The sequence below is a fragment of the Salvelinus namaycush genome, chromosome 16 (genome assembly GCF_016432855.1).
Source record: "Salvelinus namaycush isolate Seneca chromosome 16, SaNama_1.0, whole genome shotgun sequence".
Lineage (NCBI taxonomy): Eukaryota > Metazoa > Chordata > Actinopteri > Salmoniformes > Salmonidae > Salvelinus > Salvelinus namaycush.
In genome coordinates this window covers 21,208,508-21,228,355 of record NC_052322.1, presented here as the reverse complement: position 1 = coordinate 21,228,355, position 19,848 = coordinate 21,208,508, and the positions used below count along the sequence as shown (strand labels likewise).

The 19,848-nt window shown below is 41.0% G+C and overlaps 1 pseudogene; it reads left to right on the top strand.

Annotated features, from left to right (window-relative positions):
- The window catches only part of LOC120061561, a 34,127-nt pseudogene extending 14,639 nt beyond the window's left edge, over window positions 1-19,488 (top strand).
- Window positions 19,489-19,848: the final 360 nt, after the last annotated feature.

The window sequence follows — 19,848 nt, the reverse complement described above, 5'->3', positions numbered from 1 at the left end:
TCAGAGACAACAATAACCAGCTGTCTCTAATTGAGACCCAATTCAGGCAACCATAGACTTTCCTAGATACCTACACTCAACGATAGACACAGCTAGACTTCTATACTAAACATAAACCCAACTACTCTAATAAACCCCCTAAACCTTACAACCACCCTAGACACTACAAAAAACACATACATTCCCCATGTCACACCCTGACCTAACTAAAATAATTAAGAAAACAAAGAATACTAAGGCCAGGGCGTGACATCACTAGGCAGGCCCAGTCTTATTCAGCCAAAGCAATGTAGCAAAAAAAATATTTGCAACGTGTTATGGAAACGGCAGATATAGGAGACATTTTATAAAGATCTAAAACAGTTCAGTTCAATAGGGATGGATTTTTCTTTTGTCAAACTTTCTTTAGTGCGACAAATGATGATGGAAACTGTGTTTTTTGAAAAAATGGTTGCCGAATCATTTTGAAGATACGCGTGGCACGTGATGTCTCTGCCGAGTCCCCAACAACCAGATGTTCCGGTTTTCAGTGGAAAGGGAAAGAGATCATGTGACGCGACATCTTCTTTCGGACGTTAACATGGCGACACTCCATCTTAACTCCTCCTCTACTTTTACTGGATTGGTTGAATAGTGCAGAGGAGAACCTCTGCCGACAGTTTTTTATTCTTCTTGTCAAGACCAGTATGTAAGGGATGTAGTTTCAGGCATTTCTTTTGTGCCTGCTATGTTAGGTTAGTTAAATGGAAAAGCACCCAAGGCAGCAATTGACACATCGATTTTCTATGCAAACTTTCTAAATATTGACAAAAAAATCACTGGACAAGTTAATGGAAACATAGCTACTGTTTGATTTACAATGGGAGGAAATAGCTCATTTGGTAACACTTTCTATGAACCACTCATATAGCAAATATTCACTGATGTAGCTTAGATTTTTTTTCTTTTCTAAAATGCTGACCTGAGCTGTGTATTTAACAGCGGCTCCATTCTGGTTGGAGAAACCCGGTAACCTGGTTCTGGCCCCAGAGGAGAATGCACGTTTCGTGTGCCGCTCTGATGGCATCCCTCGGCCCAGTATCCGCTGGTTTATCAACGGAGATTCAATCGAAGGTAAACACAGCCACCTACCCTAAGAATCCAAGTGCACTGTTGCAAATGACTGCAGGAGATTACACTCAATTGCTCAATTACACGTTTTATGTATAAAATCCTCTGTTTTTGTCACTTAACTGAAAAGACTGTATAGTAAAGTAACAAACTGTTCTATAACTGCAAGGACACAGTATTTTACTTACTTACTGTACTATATGCTTGTTCCAGATGCCACTCTGGTCCCAAACAGGCAGGTGTCAGGTGATACAATTACCTTCCACTCAGTCACTGTGGCGAACACTGGTGTTTACCAATGCAATGCCTCCAACCAGTATGGCTACCTGACCTGTTTGCCAATGCCTACATCAGTGTACTGCGTAAGATACCATATTCATTTGCAGAAAATAACCATAATCCTCTGTTTATTGAAATACGTGTAAACGTTAACAGAAATTACAGTAGATCATCATGGAAGCATTGGTACGGTCATGTGTTCTGTTTCTGTAGATGCAACACCACGTATCCTCAGGCCCAGGACTGCCCTGGTGAAGGTCATTGAGGGCAGCCGCGCCTGGCTAGACTGCCGCTATTTTGGCTCGCCCGTGCCCGATCTGCGCTGGTGAGAACATGTTTATGATGCTCTTCTCTCAGGTGTGTGTGTGCATGCATGTGTGTAACTGCCTACCTCTTTTTGCACAGGTCTTAGTATGGACTTGGAAATCTAGAGGGAAATCGCTTTAAAGTACACAGCAACGGGACCCTGCAGATCAGAGGCACCCATATGGACGACCAGGGGACATACCTGTGTATTGTCAGCAACGTCGCCGGACGAGACGAAAACCAGGTCAAATTAGAGGTCAAAGGTGAATACCCAATAATAGCCTAACTGTAACGCTTTTTCACGTGGTTCAATCTACACTGTACATTGCAGGTGTTCTCATGATCCGTATCCTCTGTTTCTCCAGAGTCCACCAAAATCCTCAAACGGCCAGATAATATGAGAGTCCTCTGGGGGACTGATGTCCGGTTGGAGTGTAAGGCCGAACATGACTCCACAGTCACCGTCACCACCACCTGGATGAAGAACAAACAGTCCCTCATCATAGGCTGGAGGTGGGCCTGAATATGACTACTCGTCCTTGTAACCATTGAAACCATAGGGTTTCTGTTGCCACCCTAACGTCCTAGTTATGGTTATAGCTAACTTCAAACTAACAGAGTTATCGTCTATATATGAGTATAACTAAAGGCTAAATGGTGAATTGTTCAACTGAATTTGTCAAGATGACTTCCTAATGTCATCAGCATTGTGTCCTGTTAATTATCCACAGGCTGTCACTGGATGATTCAACTCTGGTCATCACAAACGTCAACAGACGAGACAAAGGCAACTATACCTGCATCATCAAGACTGAGATAGACAAGACCACTGTCTCCGCCGGCCTGGTGGTGATGGGTAGGACTCTAACGTGACGCTTAGTAAACATACAGTGCTTTCAGAAACGATTCATATCCCTTGACTTATTCCACGTTTTGTTGTTTTACAGCCTGATTTCAAAATGTATTGCATTAAATACAAATCTCACTCAAATATACACACAATGCCCTATAATGGCAAAGTGAAACATGTTTTTAGAAATGTTTGCAAATGTATTGAAAATGAAATAGAGAAATATGTCATTTACATAAGTATTCACACCTCTGAGTCAATACATGTTAGACTCACCATTGGCAGCGATTTAAAGCTGTGAGTCTGTCTGGGTAAGTCTCTAAGAGCTTTGCACACCTGGATTGAACAGAATTCTTAAAGCTCTGTCAAGTTGTTTGTTGATCATTGCAAGACAGCCATCTTGCCATACATTTTCAAGACGATTTAAGTCAAAACTGTAACTATGTCACTCAGGAACATTCAATGTCGTCTTGGTAAGCAACTCCAGTGTAGATTTGGCCTTGTGTTTTAGGTTATTGTCCTGCTGAAAGGTGAATTAATCTCCCAGTGTCTGGTGGAAAGCAGGCTGAACTAGGTTTGCCTCTAGGATTTTGACTATGCCTAGCTCCATTCTGTAAAAGTTTTTTATCCTGAAAAACTCCCCAGTCTTTATTAATTAAAAGCATACCAATAACCTGATGCAGCCGCCACTATGCTCAAAAATATGGAGAGTGATACTCAGTAATTTGTTGTATTGGATTAGACTCAAACAAAACACTTTGTAGTATTCATTTGTGACTTGCTGCAAACAAGATGCATGTTTTGGAACATTTTTATTCTGTAAAGGCTTCCTTCTTTTCACTCTGTCAATTAGGTTAGTATTGTGGAGTAACTACAATGTTGTTGATCCATCCTCAGTTTCCTCCTATCACAGCCATTAAACTCTGCAACTGTTTTAAAGTCACCGTTTGCCTCATGGTGAAATCCCTGAGAGGTTTCCTTCCTCTCAAAATCAAATCAAATCCAATTTTATTGGTCGCATACACGTGTTTAGCAGATGTTATCGCGGGTGTAGCGAAATGCTTGTGCTTCTAGTTCCGACAGTGCAGCAATATCTAACGAGTAATATCTAACAATTTCACAACATATACCCAATACACACAAATCTAAGTAAAGGAATGGAATTAAGAATATATAAATATATGGATATTACATGTTATGGAATGTTAATTAATGTTAATTACATTGTATTGTGTGATAGTAGTAGATAGACAGCATGTGGATGCTGTATATATTTGGATTTTGCCACAACAGTTTCCTTCCCTTCCTCCCAGATCGTCCAGACCCTCCTACAAACTTGAAGTTGTCGGACTCCTTCGAGCGCAGTGTTAGGCTTTCCTGGACCCCTGGAGAAAGCAATCACAGCCCTATCAAAAGTAACAACTCTGCCTTACACTCTACACCTCAGGAGCAGAACACCCAGAGTAAACATAGTCCTGATGTCATGCCACATGTGCACCAGAGTTTCTTTGAAATGGTCAGAGTTAACCAAAATCAACTGAAGTAATCAGTGTTTCTTTCTGGGCTTTTCCTCCAGAATACCTGGTGTAGTATGATGATGACGTCTGGTTCCCTTACAACTGGAGAAACCTTTCCACATACCCTGGAAACCTCAACTCTGTCATTCTGCAACTGTGACCATTCATTATCTATGAGTTTAGGGTCATTGCTATCAATGATATTGGAATGAGTAAACCCAGCCGCTCGTCCCCCAACTTCCAGACTGGTGGAGCGCGTGAGTATTTCATGCTTGATGCGTACAATGATGTGTTATGAATAAGGGATATCTATTGTCTTCAATAATTGTATTGAACAGGAATACAGCTGACAACAATTATCTTTCATATTCAAACCATTGGACAAAGAGCTTTCAAAATCATTTGTATACTTGCTATGCTTCTCAGCCCCAGACACCATCCCTAAAAACATCAAAGGAGTGGGCACATGGAGAAACAACATGGAGATCAGCTGGGAGGTGATACATTCAAATATACACTACCGTTCAAAAGTTTGGGGTCACTTAGAAATGTCCTTGTTTTTGAAAGAAAAGCTAATTTTTTGTCCATTAAAATAACATCAAATTGATCAGAAATACAGTGTAGACATTGTTAATGTTGTAAATGACTATTGTAGCTGGAAACGGCTGAATTTTAATTGAATATCTACATAGACGTACAGAGGCCCATTATCAGCAACCATCACTTCTGTGTTCCAATGGCATTTCTCGCATGGAGTAGCCTTCATTTCTCAGAACAAGAATAGACTGACGAGTTTCAGAAGAAAGTCCTTTGTTTCTGGCCATTTTGAGCCTGTAATCGAACCCACATATGCTGATGCTCCAGATACTCAACTAGTCTAAAGAAGGCCAGTTTTATTGCTTCTTTAATCAGAACAACAGTTTTCAGCTGTGCTAACATAATTGCAAACGGGTTTTCTAATGATCAATTAGCCTTTTAAAATGATAAACTTGGATTAGCTAACACAACGTGCCATTGGAACGCAGAAGTGATGGTAGCTGATAATGGGCCTCTGTACGTCTATGTAGATATTCCATTAAAAATCAGACGTTTCCAGCTACAATAGTCATTTACAACATTAACAATGTCTACACTGTATTTATGATCAATTTTATGTTATTTTAATGGACAAAAAAATTGCTTTTCATTCAAAAACAAGGACATTTCTAAGTGACCCCAAACTTTTGAACGGTAGTGTATTTATATAAAAAAATTGAAGTCAATGTTTATTCAATGAAGAATAACAACTTCTATTCTGTACAATTGAACTTCCTTGTCTGGTATGGGGAAAAGGCACTGAACAACAGAGAGTGGAATGGGCCCCACCTAAAGTACTTGGTGTGGTGGAAACGGATGGATTCAAGGGAGGAGTGGAAAAACGCTACCACTTGGTGGTGTAAATACTATATCTACGACACAGACATTTTCACACCATACGAGATAAAGGTCCAAGCTGTCAATGACTTTGGGCTGGGCCCAGAGTCCCCTGTCATCATAGGCTACTCTGGAGAAGACCGTGAGTATCACCACACAATCCCTTCCTGCAGACACACAGAGACCCTTTTTATACCCATTTACGGGTAAATATAGACCATCCCTACTTGACACCTGGCAGTCAGCCACACCATAGTGAATTGCAACTTCCTCTTGGTGTCTCCCAGGTCCCACTGCTGCCCCTGTCAAACTGCGTGTGTCCAGGATAGAGGCCACCAAGGTCACCGTGCACTGGGACCCTGTGGCTCGCAGCAGCATCATGGGTGAACTGAAGGAATACAAGGTCAGACTACTGGGAATAAGAGGCTTGTTTAGTTTCAGGTTTTCAATTCCAAGTGTAACAAACTGTTATGAGATCCAGGCTACGTTTGGTATACATTAGGAAAGCAGTGGATGGAAAGCTCTTCACACATCGGCTGAATGAATTAACAAATGAGGGACTGAGGAACTGAACGAGGGAACAAACATACAAATGAACGCATGTGCTGTGTCCCTCTATCCCAGGTGTACTTCTGGCGAGACAGTAGCCAGCTGAGGTGGCTGAGTGTGAGCAGGGCCATGAAGTCTAAAGCCTTTCCAGCCAGCGGGCTGCGTCTCTCTGGTGTCCTGCCAGGACTCATCCCTTACAGCAACTACAAAATGTACATAGTGGTGGCCAACAACCGATACGAGGGACATCCCAGTAACACCATAGAGTTCTCCACTCCAGAGGGAAGTAAGGAAAAACATTGTGATGCTGTATTAGATGTGCCACTTTTTCTGTCAGCTCTTTTCCTAATCATGTATTTTCCTTTGTTTATTCTCAGACTTGACCTTTGATCTATGTCACTCGCCTGTTCTCTTCCATACTACAGTGATAGAATGGCACTGGAGGAAATAGTGGTTGTTTTACGGGCTCCTGACCAATTGTGTTATTTTGAGTATTATTTTGACTGAAAATTACAGCTATCACTAACCTTAATTTGGACTTCAATGAGTCAGAGGCAAAATACATATTGATTATCCCGGACCAAGCCCAAAACCCGAACAATCGAAGGACGCTTATAAGAAATCCTGCTATGCCCTCCGACAAACTATCAAACAGACAAACCATCTATACAGGACCAAGATTGAAACCTACAACACCGGCTCTGATGCTTGTCGGATGTGGCAAGGCTTGCAAACTATGATGGATTACAAAGGGAAACACAGTCGCGAGCTGTCCAGTGACACAAGCCTACCAGATGAGCTAAATACCTTCTATGCTCGCTTTGAGACTAGCAACACTGAACCATGAGAGCACCAGCTGTTCCGGACGACTGTGTGATCATGCTCTCAGTAGCCGATGTGAGGGTCCTTTAAAAAGGTTAACATTCACAAGGCTGCAGGGCCAGACGGATTGCCAGGACAGGTACTCTGAGCATGGGCTGACACCTGGCAAGTGTCTTCACTGAAATGTTCGACCTCTTCCTGACTCAGTCTGTAATACCTACATGTTTCAAGCAGACCACCATAGTCTCTGTGCCCAAGAACACCAAGGTAACCTGTCTAAATGACTATCGCCCCATAGCACTCACGTCTGTAGCCATGAAATTCTTTGAAAGGCTGGTCATGGCTTACATCAACACTGTCATCCCAGACACTCTGGACCCACTCCAATTCGCATACCGCCCCAATAGATCCACAGATGACGCAATCTCTTTTGCACTCCACACTGCCCTTTCCCACATGGACAAAAGGAACACATATGTGAGAATGCTGTTCATTGACTACAGTTCAGCGTTCTACACAATTGTGCCCTCCAAGCTCATCACTAAGCTAAGGACCCTGCAATTAAACACCTCCCTCTGCAACTGGATCCTGGACTTCCTGACGGGCCACCCCTAGGTAGTGAGGGTAGGCAACAACACATTCACCACACTGACCCTCAGTAAGAGGGCCCCTAATGGGTGAGTGCTTAGTCCCCTCCTGTACTCCCTGTTCACCCATGACTGCGTGGCCACACATGACTCCAACACCATCATTAAGTTTGCAGATGACACAACGGGGGTAGGCCTGATCAGGGCCCGAGCACGCCCCCATACACATCGACAGGGCTGTAGTGGAGCAGATTGAAAGCTTCATGTATCTGTGTCCACATCACTAAGGAATGATCATGATCCACAGACACCAACACATTTGTGAAGAGGGAACGACAATGCCTCTTGCCCCTCAGGAGGCTGAAAAGATTTGGCATGGGCCCTCAGATCCTCAAAGTTCTACAGCTGCACCATTGAGAGCATCTTGACTGGCTGCATCCGACCGCAAGGCGCTACAGATGGCAGTGTGTACGGCCCAGTACATCACTTGGGCCGAGCTCCCTACTACCCAGGACCTCTATACCAGGCAGTGTCAGAGTAAGGCCCTAAAATTGTCAAAGACTTCAGCCACTCAAGTCATAGACTGTTCTCTGCTACCGCACGACAAACGGTACAAATGTACCAAGTTTGGAACCAACAGGACCCTTAACAGCTTCTACCCCTAAGCCATGAGACTGATTAACACTAGAACCATCATAGGGCAACGGCCACTGATGTTTGATTTTGTACATTTAAAAAATCTGCAAAAAAAAAGCTTTGTCCTGCTCCTTCCCTGACTTTTCCTAAATGTTTGTATTTTACACTACTCATTTGTCAGCGTTCTGAAATCACAAACAGAAAAGTATTGAGACTTTTTACCTGTTTTTTCACACCTATTCCCAACATAACCCTCCAAGACAATGTGCTGTAGGACGTTGGTACCAAGCCAGGTGCTAATGCGTCTCTCTCGCCTCTCTGAATTAATGACAAATGGGTGAATGGACGATAATTGTGCACCGTACTTTACAATTGAATTTAAATAAGGCCTGACTGAATGACGAGGGTGAAAAGGATGATTTCATGTGAAAGGCAATAGTGTAATTATGAGTTTGTTATGCCTGATTATCAGCAGCACATAATTTGACCATGTGCCTTGCGGTTTGATACCATTCTCTTTTACATTTTACTTTGTTAAAAGAAGCTGTTAACGGATGGGTTATTTACTGTAACTCTATTACTAACCTAATTTATTATAAGGGAAATGAAAACATGCTATGTGTTTATTTAAATATTATGTTGTCAATGGATGAATGGGCAATAGAAACCAGATACAAACTGATAATGGTGCATGTGACTTCAATGAACTGAATGATGAGGAGGGTGAAGAGGGTGATTGAATTTGATTGATCTGAATGATGAGGGTGAATAGGATGATTGAATTTAGAACAATAGTGTAATGATATTGAAGAATTGTGGGCGTTGTGGATGGTCTAATTATTTCATTATGAAAGACTGGAAAATTGTATATAATTTCCCCTCAGAGAGTGAAATCAGACACTGAGTACAATATACAATGTTTGTAGTTCACAATGGCAAGCCGAACGAAACGAATGGACGCATGCCCTGACAGCATTGCAAATGCTGCAGAATGTACTGTAAGTGAGTTGGAGTCAGATGAGGGATCAGCTATTCAGTTTGAAATCGACGTTGCTAATGAAGTCTTCATCTGATTCTAATGTTGACTTCGAGCCTCCGCCTCCGATGCCTGAGCCTCCCCGCAGAAAAAACAGAAGAGAGCCAACTGAGACCCTGATCCCAACCGCCACCCTGAGACAGGAGGAGTCTGGGAGGGATGGCATGGTTTGAGTAGAAAAGAGTGATGAGTTTATGTGACATGCAGATGTTGCAGCACATCAGAGATTGTACTGTTGCGCATGCACACAGAAAAATAAACAGTACGTGGCGTGGGACATGTCTATGGATGAACTCAAAGCATGTATTGCACTCTTAATTGCATACGGCGGCAAGACCATGGATGTGGAGTCATTTTTGGTCTGATAGGTAGGGAGTGGACTTTTTCCGAGAGACCATGCCATGCAACCGCTTCAGAAAGACACTGTGGCAGGTGCACACGAAACAAGGCTCATGAAAGCTGCGTGCAATGCAACCGATTTGTTTGTGGGGCTTGCTCACACAAAGCCCCGAAGCTGTGTCCTGACTGTGGACCCCAAGCATAAAGAGAAGAAGAGATTGATTCATGCGTAAAGGCACGGGTATAAGGGAACAATACAGTGTCCGATACAATCAACAAATGACTGTTTTTATTTCTTGTCATGAATATATTTGTACATTTATTTTTTATGCAATTAATCCTTTACAATTGTTTATGCACTGGTGCTTTTGTTTAGGAATACGGCAAATAATTTCACCTGTGACCTGGCTGGTTATATTAATTTGATCTTTTTCGTTTCTACTTTGTCAAAAGAATCTGTAACTGGACTTTATTAATTACTATAACTCTATTACTAAACTAATCTACAAATAAAGTTGATCAAATGGAGTACTTTGCTATGTTTTTATCATAAGGAAAACAAAAATAGGATATAGTCCTACAAAACATATCCTTAACTCTATCTAAACAAATAACTTTTGTTGTTATTTTTTAAATTGATATATTTCTTCATGCAATTAATCCTTTACAATAGTTTATGTACTATTTATCAAGCGTTGGTGCTTATGTTTGCGCACCTTGATATGCATATGCTTTTAATAACTTCTTAGGGATAGGGGGCAGCATTTTCACGTTTGGATGAAAAGCGTGCCCAGAGTAAACTCCCTGCTACCCAGGCCCAGTTGCTAATATATGCATATTATTAGTAGATTTGGATAGAAAACACTCTGAAGTTTCTAAAACTGTTTGAATCATGTCTCTGACTATAACATAACTTATTTGGCTGTCAAAACCCCGAGGACAAACCATTCAGATTTTTTATTTTTTTGAGGTCACTCTCTTTTCAATGGGTTTTCATTGGGAATCCTTCCTGCAGTTCCTATCGCTTCCACTGGATGTCAACAGTCTTTAGAAATTGGTTGAGGTTTTTCCTTTGAGAAATGAAGAAGTAGCCATGTTCAGAATGAGGCTCGAGTGAAGTGTAGTGTACTGCTTTCTGGCGCGTGACCAGAAAGCATGCTACACATTGTTTTCCTCCGGTATTGAACACAGATCATCCCGTCTTCAATTTTATCGATTATTTACTTTAAAAAATACCTAAAGTTGTATTACAGTAGTTTGAAAAAGTAGTTTGAAATGTTTGGACAAAGCTTACAGGTAACTTTTGTAGTCATGTTGAGCGAGTTGGAACCGGTGTTTTTCTGGATCAAACGCGCCAAATAAATGGACATTTTGGATATATATAGACGGAATTAATCGAACAAAAGGACCATTTGTGATGTTTATGGGACATATTGGAGTGCCAACAGAAGAAGCTCGTCAAAGGTAAGGGATGAATTATATCTTTATTTCTGCATTTTGTGTCGCGCCGGGAAGGTTGAAATATGATGGTCTGTGATTGTTTGCTGGGGTGCTATCCTCAGATAATAGCATTGTTTGCTTTCGCCGTAAAGCATTTTTGAAATCTGACACATTGGCTGGATTCACAACAAGTGTAGCTTTAATTTGGTATATTGAATGTGTGATTTCATGAAAGTTACATTTTTATAGTAATTTATTTGAATTTGGCACTTGGCATTTTCACTGGATGTTGGCCAGGTGGGACGCTACCGTCCCACATATCCCAGATTAAGAGACGCCCGGGAACGTTCTCTAGAGGGTACTTATAGGCTGAAAGGACAGGTGTTTATAGTGTTAATATTTAGTCCGGTAGCTATTGGTAAACTCTTTATCTATCTGCATTGACTCTTTTTACACTAAATCTTTTGACACATCACATACACTGCTGTTACTGTTTATTATCTATCCTGTTGCCTAGTCACATCACATACACTGCTGTTACTGTTTATTATCTATCCTGTTGCCTAGTCACATCACATACACTGCTGTTACTGTTTATTATCTATCCTGTTGCCTAGTCACATCACATACACTGCTGTTACTGTTTATTATTTATCCTGTTGCCTAGTCACATCACATACACTGCTGTTACTGTTTATTATCTATCCTGTTGCCTAGTCACATCACATACACTGCTGTTACTGTTTATTATCTATCCTGTTGCCTAGTCACATCACATACACTGCTGTTACTGTTTATTATCTATCCTGTTGCCTAGTCACATCACATACACTGCTGTTACTGTTTATTATCTATCCTGTTGCCTAGTCACATCACATACACTGCTGTTACTGTTTATTATCTATCCTGTTGCCTAGTCACATCACATACACTGCTGTTACTGTTTATTATCTATCCTGTTGCCTAGTCACATCACATACACTGCTGTTACTGTTTATTATCTATGCTGTTCCCTAGTCACATCACATACACTGCTGTTACTGTTTATTATTTATCCTGTTGCCTAGTCACATCACATACACTGTTGTTACTGTTTATTATCTATCCTGTTGCCTAGTCACATCACATACACTGCTGTTACTGTTTATTATCTATGCTGTTCCCTAGTCACATCACATACACTGCTGTTACTGTTTATTATCTATGCTGTTCCCTAGTCACATCACATACACTGCTGTTACTGTTTATTATCTATGCTGTTGCCTAGTCACATCACATACACTGCTGTTACTGTTTATTATCTATGCTGTTCCCTAGTCACATCACATACACTGCTGTTACTGTTTATTATCTATGCTGTTCCCTAGTCGCATCACATACACTGTTGTTACTGTTTATTATCTATGCTGTTGCCTAGTCACATCACATACACTGCTGTTACTGTTTATTATCTATCCTGTTGCCTAGTCACATCACATACACTGCTGTTACTGTTTATTATCTATGCTGTTGCCTAGTCACATCACATACACTGTTGTTACTGTTTATTATTTATCCTGTTGCCTAGTCACATCACATACACTGTTGTTACTGTTTATTATCTATCCTGTTGCCTAGTCACATCACATACACTGTTGTTACTGTTTATTATCTATGCTGTTCCCTAGTCACTTTATAGGTATACAGTGCATTCGGGAAGTATTCAGACCTCATCCCTTTTTTCCACATGTTGTTACGTTACAGCCTTATTCTAAAATGGATTAAATACACATTTGTCCTGATCAATCTATACACAATACCCCATAATGACAAAATTAAAACAGATTTTTAGATTTTTTTGCAAATGTATAAAAAAACTAAAACAGATACCTTATTTACATAAGTATTCAGACCCTTTGCTATGAGACTCGAAATTGAGCTCAGGTGCATCCTGTTCTCGTTGATCATCCTTGAGATGTTTCTACGGCTTGATTGGAGTCCACCTGTGGTAAATTCAATTGATTGGATATGATTTGGTAACGCACACACCTGTCTATATAAGGTCCCACAGTTGACAGTGCATGTTTATTTTACCTTTATTTAACTGGCCCAACACTCTAACCACTAGGCACCTGCCGCCCCAAGAGCAAAAACTAAGCCATGAGGTCGGAGGAATTGTAAAGCTCCGAGACAGGATTGTGTCGAGGCACAGATATGAGGAAGGGTACCAAAAAAAGTATGCAGCATTGAAGGTTCCCAAGAAGACAGTGGCCTCCATCATTCTGAAATGGAAGAAGTTTGGACCACCAAGACTCTTCCTAGAGCTGGCCGCCCGGCCAAACTGAGAAATCGGGGGAGAAGGGCCTTGGTTAGGGAGGTGACCAAGCATCCAATGGCCACTCAAACAGTGCTCCAGAGTTCCTCTGTGGAGACGGGTGGCCCTTCCAGAAGGACAACCATCTCTGCAGCACTCCACCAATCAGGCCTTTATGGTAGAGTGGCCAGACGGAAGCCACTCCTCATTAAAAAGCAAATGACAGCCCAAAGGACTCTCAGACCATGAGAAACAAGATTCTCTGGTCTGATGAAACCAAGATTGAACTCTTTGGCCTGAATGTCAAGCATCACATCTGGAGGAAACCTTGCACCATCACTACGGTGAAGCACGGTGGTGGCAGCATCATGCTGTTGGGATGTTTTTCAGCAGCAGGGACTGTGATACTGGTCAGGATTGAGGGAAAGATGAACGGAGCAAAGTACAGAGAGATCCTTGATGAAAACCTGCTCCAGAGTGCTCAGGACCTCAGACTGGGGCGAAGGTTCACCTTCCAACAGGACAATGATCCTAAGCACACAGTCAAGACAATGCAGGAGTGGCTTCGGGACAAGTCTCAATGTCCTTGAGTGGCCTAGCCAGAGCCCGGACTTGAACCCGATCGAACATCTCTGGAGAGACCTGAAAATGGCTGTGCAGCGACGCTCCCCATCCAATCCAGACAGAGCTTGAGAGGATCTGCAGAGAAGAATGGGAGAAACTCCCCAAATACAGGTGTGCCAAGCTTGTAGCGTCATACCCAAGAAGACTCGAGGCTGTAATCGCTGCAAAGGTGCTTCAATAAAGTACTGAGTAAAGGATCTGAATACTTAAGTAAATTATATTTGTTTTTTATATATTTTTTAATTTCCCAAAATTGGATAAAAACCCGTTTTTGCTCTGTCATTATGGGGTATTGTGTGTAGATTGATGACGGAAAAAACAATTTAATCAATTTTAGAATAAGGCTGTAACATAACAAAATGTGGAGAAAGTCAAGGGGTCTGAATACTTTCCGAATACACTGTATGTACATACAGTATCTTCCTCAATTACCCTGTATCCCTGCAAATTGACTCTGTACTGTTACCCATTGTGTATATAGCAAAGTTATTGTTACTCATTGTGTATTTCTTCCTTGTGTTATAATGTTTTTATTATATCTCTTTTTTTCTCTCTACGTTGTTATGAAGGGCCCGTAAGTAAGCATTTCACTGTTAGTCTACACCTGTTTAGAAAGCATGTGACAAATAAAATTAAACGTAATTGTATTTGTCTCTAATACCCTCTGCTCCAAGATTCTTCAGAATCCAGCAGAGACATTTGGACACTATCTGGGTGGACTGGGACACTCCTGCAGAGCCCAATGGCATCATCGCCGGATACATACTGAAATATCAGACAGGTAGGAAGACTTACTCATCGTCAGTCAGGTGAACAAAGTGGGTACAGTAGGTAAAACGGGTCTCTAAATCAAGTTCTCTTGGCTCCCTGGTGTGCTCTCCCTCCACAGTGAACGCAACCCGGGAGGAGGAATTGCGTGTTGAGGAATTTGTGCGCCGATATGATCGCTACACCCGCTATAGATTCACCATAGCAGCACAGACTAGACTCGGGGTAGGAGAGTGGTACACAGAGGAATCACCCCATTATACAACTGAAGGTAAAACACCACAGGTCAACCACAACACACAATTACAAGGCATTAAACATTCACACACCTACAGATTTTATTATGACAATTAATCGTGTGTGTGTGTTTACATACAGCTAATGCACGGGAGCAGGTGGACCTCTCCACTCAGGGCTGGGTCATTGGTGTGATGTGTGCTGTGGCCCTCTTCGTGCTCATCCTGCTGGTCGTCTGCTTTATCAAGAGGAGCCGAGGGGGGAAATACCGAGGTACTGTAGCAATACTATAGTCCACAAGACTTCTCCATTAGAGGACCAACATTCTTAGATGGAGAGACAGATCCAACAGACCTAATACTATAGTTAATTTACTAGCATAAAGCTTGTGCTAAATTAGCTAATGGATAGGATATATTTACCCTAAGTATGCAGTGCTTATATTATATTTGGTCAGAGTAACAAGACAGAGCTTTTTATTTTCAGTACGGGACAAGAAAGAAGTGACATTGGAGCCGGTGGATGATAAAGATCAGGAGGGATCATTTGACTATCGGTAGGCAATATAAAAGAACTGGATGAAAATCAACTGAGAACCTTGACTTGAGATAAGTATGAATAGTGCTAATGCAGGATTTGTGTAGGTCAAAGTCAACCACGTACATCATGTATAATCATTTTGTGAGGTAGTGCTGATCGTGTCAGTTTCCCTTCAAGCCAACTATGGTATCTAAAACCTTCCACATGAACAGTAATCTACAGTCATATGAAAATGTATTCGGGTCTTTCTATAAATAAATGGGCCAATGTGTGACATCATGGTCAACATTTTGAAATGGTTTGATATACATTTAAACATGATTTTCTTGCACCTTCACATGTATAATTACAGTAATAAGAGTCTAGATGGGCACAATGAGACCATAACTCCTAGAAACAACAAAACATCTACATGTCATTCAAAATATCACATGAAACATGGACACTGCATGTTTCTGTGTCCTGCCTAGTGGCCAGGTCTGTTTGTGCTTTAGTCAACTTCTCTATCATTTAAAGCCATGCTAAACATTCCAGAAAATGAAAAAGATCAACAGCATTTCTATATTTTTTAATACAATAAGTGTTCTGTCAACAAAATAATTGACTATAATAATAACCAATAATCATTCAAATTATTGGCGAAATCATTAGAATTAGTAAACTCTTTACGGTAGGTGTGTGTGTGAACGTGTTTAACTATTCAAGAATAGTAAACAAACAAAAATTTGACCTTGTTAATCCCCGTGAGGTCAAATGCTATTTCTATGGTGTTTAGGGTTAAGGTTAGAATTAGTTTCAGGGTTAGAATTACGTAAAGGGTTCGGGTTAGGAGCTAGGGTTAGGTTTAGGGTTAGGGTTAGGTTTTTGGGTTAAGGTTAGGGTTAGGTTTAGGGTTAGGTTTTTGGGATAAGGTTAGGGTTAGGTTTAGGGGTTAGGGAATATTGTGTCCCCCCACAAGGTTAGCTGTACAAGACAGTGTGTGTAGGTGTGTGTGTATGTGGGTGTGGGTGAAAACTAGACATCACATTCTTGCTTCCTCTGTCCTTGTTTCCTCCACTCCTTGCCTCTCCTTGAAAGTGCATTGGAGGAAACAGGGGGAGAATCTCAATTGCATTTCCTTCATTCCTCATGTCCTCTCTCCCCGCCTCATTAAAACCCATTAGATAAGAAGGTGAGAGACGAGGGAACTCTGACGTTCTTGTCCAATGGGTTTTGAGAAGGAGATGAGGAGAGAGGATGCAACAAATCAAGGAAATGTAATTGAGATTCTCCCAAGGATAGAGGAAACAAGCATTCGACAGTTATTAATTTTTTTTGACAGTGCCAGACTGACTGAGCTACCATAATACCCATGGCTTGTCCAGAAATAACCCCTAGCCCCTACTGCCCAGAGTCTAGACACATGTGGAGATCTGAGAGGGATTGATGGAGACATGGTGAGAGCCCCACCTTACCCTTTGATAGGCTTGGAGGAATTTTGGCGGTATTGCTTACACCTGTCCAATCCTCTCAGATCTCCACAAGTGTCTAGGGGTAGAGGCTAGGGGTAGTTTCTGGAAAGGACGCCACAACCCTTCGGGTGGATGATGGATCTACAGCACGACACTTGAAGCATTGGTTGGATGTTTAATTCCATTGCTATACACACAGGCTGTACACACCCACGGCACCCTATCAGGCTGATCAGACAGGTGTGGGTAGCTAGAGACCTGCTGTAAACAGTGAAAGGATATATTTACATGCCTACTATTCACACGCTTGCTTCATTTCAGCTAGTTAGATGTGCAACCACTGACTAACTATAGCTAGGGCATATCTCTAGTCTAGCAATAGGTACTGTTTTGGTTGTTTTGCATCATTTAAGATTACCAATGGTTAGCTAGGTAGCTAGGATATATCAGTCAGCTAACCATTTACAGTAACAGCAGTTCATAAGTTAATACACACTAAATCTTATGCAGAAATGAAGAAATCTTACTTTATCTTGGCACTGTGGCACGGTATGGGCAGCTATTAATAAATCAATTAATAGAATGGAGTTAGAAGGGTGACCTCTTAGGACAGGAAGTGTTGGCTCCGCACTTGACCTTTCATATTTAACCCCACACACATTTGAACATCAAAATATCAAGTTGTTTTTTTGTTTTATATGCAAATATTTGTTGTAAATACTTTTTTTACGAATAAACAGGCAGTTTTCACGTTCCCAATTTCTCTGTATTATCTAGGAAAACAAACTAACAAAACGTACATGGAAAATGTACATTGTTCACGAAGTAGGCTAAAAACATAGACATCAAATGTTCTGTAAATCCTACAGTTAATTCCCGCACTTTGGCTGTTGTTAAATCACGTGCAGTTTCACACAAGCTCTTATCACTTGACAGTCATTCAGAAAATTCCTGAATCAGCTGATGTTGCGTGATAATGTCCCCATGTAACTAAACAGCTAGACATCAAACGGGCATCAAACAACTATTATGAGTACTTATTGAAGAACCTTAATGACAGTATAAATGTTTGTTTTATTCATCATATTAAAGTTTGTATTTGTATTTATTTTGCTGTCAAGACAGCAGCTACTATTCCTGGGGTCCAGCAGAATTAAGGCAGTTTATACAATACAGTCACAGATTTCACAACCCACTGTGTGCCCTCAGGCCCCTACTCCACCACTACCACATATCTACAGTACTAAATCCATGTTTGTGTATAGTGCGTATGTTATTGACCCCTTTCTGTTTGAAACATTGTATTTTGCAATCACATACATTATTTTGAATATGTGTGCCGATGAAAACTGTTTTCACACCACAACATATGGAGATATGAAATGTTAAGATGTACAGTACACTTCCGAGATCTCCATACTAAAAAAAAAAAACAATGTCCAGGAATTTCACAGGATCAAGGTCAATGTGTAATTCAATTGTTAAATGCTTAGTATACGATAAACCAACAAACCGTATCATAAATATAAGGAAAGAAGGGTATTGTTTTATGTCACACGATTTTAACCAAATCTGTGAAGACCCCAAACACAAATAAAACGGTTTAAACATAGGTTTTGATTCAAATCATGAATTATATAGAATGTATCTATGTTCCCCCTTATATCTTCATTTATCCACATGAAAATAAAAATCATGAATGTCTTTGTAACAGCTCCAAACAGTTGTACACTGCAAGAGTTGCTCACTGGTACTCTAGTTTATAGAAAGACCCATCCATACTGTAATATGGTGTGGTAATAATACTCAACAGGGAAACAAATCATTCAATTTCCTAACAATATTGTACCATTCAGTGTTGTCGTTATTTCAGAACAATGTATTTTTCCTGATAACTCCCCAATCCTTAGAATTGATCTCTCTATTCTGACTACTAATGTTTTCACATTCTTCCTTTGGACTACTGAAGGTCTCTGGAAAGGTATGATAATATGAACACTAACGCAAGTCTACACCATGTACACCATTTCTACTGTATTATTTTACTTATATATTGACTGTATTTTATATTTATAACCAATAAATTGGAACTAAAATAAACGTTTAGGTAGTCTGCATTTCAACATGCTATCGCTGTTGAAACAAGTTAATGGTTTAAGTGACTTGATTAAAATATCCTAAAATCGCTGATAATTCATTGAAATGTTCTTCAACAATGTAGCTCTCTACACAAATTAAAAACAATATTTGTGAACGTTTCAGGATAAGCTGTGTCACCACCATTCCCTACTCTGCCCAACGGTAAGTATTACAACCAGTCAGTCTGTTTTAATGTCTAGAACTGTATGGTGAAAGCTGGGAGCCATAACACAGCCTCTAATATTTTCACTTTTCTTCCAGGGAGGATGAGACTAAAGTCAGGAGGGGTCAGGCGACAGTCGACACCATGATGAAATGGACGGAGAGTGACGACAGTCTGGTGGAGTACGGTGATGGACGGGAGATTGAGTTCAACGAGGACGGCTCCTTCATTGGCCAGTACACTGGACACAAGAAGAGGGATGACAGAGACCCAGAGTTTAGGGAGAGTAAGAGCCAGGAGGCCCTCTCCCCCATGAGCCCCATCTACTCATTTGCATAAGGAAACAGGACTTACAATGGGTGCTGTGGTGACCTGTCATTCAGGGCAGGTGGGGCAGAGCCTGTTTTGCATGTTATTTTGGCATTAATACGTGTCACATTAGTTTGCAAACAAAGTAAAATAAAACAAATTTGAGTTAATAAAGCTGCATACAAACATGGTCTCTTTTTTGCCTTCTTGAGTAAGGCAGCTCCAAAATGCAGGTGTTTCAGCCTAGCTCAGTGCTTTCTGTGGTGGTGGGGCAGCCAGCGGAAAATACGAAGCTTAGGGGTTGGTAATGTTCTCTAGTTGCGCAGTGATTGGCTCAGTGTTCTGTCACTCATTGGGACACTACGTCACAGCAAAATCTACAGGGAGAGCTCGAAAATTCAAGCCCCTTTGGTGCTGCCATAGAGTTACATTAGAAGTGG